General features: G+C 41.1%; 1 long non-coding RNA gene across 1 annotated transcript in view; it reads right to left on the bottom strand.

The window, feature by feature from the left end:
* Positions 1-2,500, bottom strand: part of LOC135113729 (uncharacterized) — a 113,589-nt gene that overhangs the window by 57,596 nt on the left and 53,493 nt on the right. The window contains exon 3 of the long non-coding RNA XR_010274969.1: positions 610-646. This is a non-coding gene — a long non-coding RNA (uncharacterized LOC135113729). The remainder of the gene's footprint in view (positions 1-609; positions 647-2,500) is intronic.

Raw genomic sequence — 2,500 nt, forward strand, 5'->3', positions numbered from 1 at the left:
ATGTTTGTGTGTTTGTGTATGTGGGTTTACCCATGAAGACTCCTTTGTATGTGTGTGTGTGTGTGTGTGTGTGTGTGTGTGTGTGTGTGTGTGTGTGTGTGTGTGTGTGTGTGTGTGTGTGTGTGTGTGTGTGTGTGTGTGTGTGTGTGTGTGTGTGTGTGTGTGTGTGTGTGTGTGTGTGTGTGTGTGTGTGTGTGTGTGATTTTATAGGTTACAGCTGTGATACCAAACATTTTATTTTTCTATCTTTTTTTTTACATTATTATTATTATTATTATTATGCCAGCAGTTTTAGTGATGATAATAGTAGTAGTAGTAGTAGTAGTAGTAGTAGTAGTAGTAGTAAAAATAGCAGCATCCCAACATTATAACAGTAGTAGTAGTAGTAGTAGTAGTAGTAGTAGTAGTAGTAGTAGTAGTAGTAGTAGTAGTAGTAGTAGTAGTAGTAGTAGTACCATCGCTAAACTATAAACAAACCATCTTCATAAACTAACAAATATAAAGAAAAGAAAGGGAAAAAGAAGAAGACAGGTAAGGAAGTGAACACCTGACATACTGATGACATTGAAGACGATTTCCTGTTTAATTAAGGGACAGGTGCATTCTTACTGTGTGCCGCGCTGATCACTGGGCCTGGATGGATTACCTGAAGGGGAGAGAGATGAAGAGGCAATTAGCGTCAATACATTAACATCAATCGCTCATAAATTGTCAGGCGGGAGAGAGAGAAAAAACAGAGCAAACATCGCCCGACTTGTTCTTTTGTTTTAATTAAGTCTGACTGCGTTTGCATTAGTGGAGAGACCGAGAGAGAGAGAGAGAGAGAGAGAGAGAGAGAGAGAGAGAGAGAGAGAGAGAGAGAGAGAGAGAGAGAGAGAGAGAGAGAGAGAGAGAGAGAGAGAGAGAGAGAGAGAGAGAGACCTAACCAATTTATAGCAATCTCCGGTTTTGGGATAATCCAACGACCACTACATCCGCTTGATAACCGTGCACACACACGCACACACACACACACACACACACACACACACACACACACACACACACACACACACACACACACACACACACACACACACACACAAGGTCGAACTGAAACTGAAGGCAAGGCAATGTCACTCTCACAAACCCTGTCCCATTTCCTCAAGTCACTGGCTGTATAAGGAGCACAAAACCCAGCGAGACCTTTACGAGTTGATGTGGTCAGAAGTGTCACGTATTATTAGCCCGCACATTATTCATCGCCTCGAGGGTGTGTGGTCGCCGCTGCGGTTGGGAGGAGCATTGACGTGGGCATTGATCTGCATTCACAAGATGGAGACACAGAGGCGAGGATCATTTAACTAAGGGGATGAAAACAAGGCTGCCATATTCTTTGTTACCTATCCCACGCAACAAAGGGAGCTTGAGTATGTTTGGTAACAGATAAACGTAAGAAATTAAGCTTTTTCCCGTTAATAACACGATGGAGACACAGAAGTGAGGATCATTAAACTGAGAGGATGAATACAAGGCTATCTTATTCGTTGTTACCTCTCCCACGCAACAAAGGGAGCTTGAGTGTGTTTGGTAAATGATAAACGTAAGAAATGAAGCTTTTTTCCAGTTAATAACACGATGGAGGCACAGCTGCAAGGATAACTCAATTGAGAGGTTAAATACAAGGCCGTCTTATTTGCTGTTATCTCTCCCCTGCAATAAAGTGAAGAATATATTTGGTAACTACTAAACTTAATAAATAGTTGTTGTTTTTTTCTTACTAACGCACTAACACTTTTTTTTAGTTGCTGCTTAAGCGGAATGCAAATACTTGTTGTTACCTTTCTCACCCAATGAAGCGAAATTAAGTATCTTTAGTTAATAAGCGCAGAAAATTTTTTTTTCCTCTAACAGTAGTTTTTTTATGATTTATTTATTTGTACAGGTTTTTTATTATTTATTCACTTATTTTTAATTGCTGTTTAAAAGGAATGCAAATATTTGTTGTTATCTTTCCCATCCAATGAGGCAAAATTATGCTTAACTTTTCTTTCATCACTAACACTTTTTTCCTGAGGTTACCGCTTAAGAGGGATGCAAATACTTGTAAGAACATTATGAGAGCATTGCCATCAGATGTTCAGCAGAATAGAGCACAGCAACAATCTGGCAGCTCTGAGTTGGAAGACCGGCCGGCCTTCAGTGAGCAGGGGCAGAGGCACCACGCCCGGGCCAGGGATTTAATGGACCCTTCTTGCCCCGCGTCTGTCTTCAATTATCTCTCGTTAGGGGGATGAAAAGTTCAGCTGACATCACAAACTTACCGCTTTCTTGAAACTGTAATCATGTTTTTGGTGTGACTGCAACTAAACAACTTCATGACACCACCACCACCACCAACACAATCACCACCACTAACAGCATCAATCGATATGATGACAGCAAGCTTTCACACGCATCAGTCGCGGGAAGATTACATGATTTACAGCCAACCCGTTGATACTTGTGACCAAATTCCTGC

This window comes from Scylla paramamosain, chromosome 26 (genome assembly GCF_035594125.1).
Source record: "Scylla paramamosain isolate STU-SP2022 chromosome 26, ASM3559412v1, whole genome shotgun sequence".
Classification (NCBI taxonomy): Eukaryota; Metazoa; Arthropoda; class Malacostraca; order Decapoda; family Portunidae; genus Scylla; species Scylla paramamosain.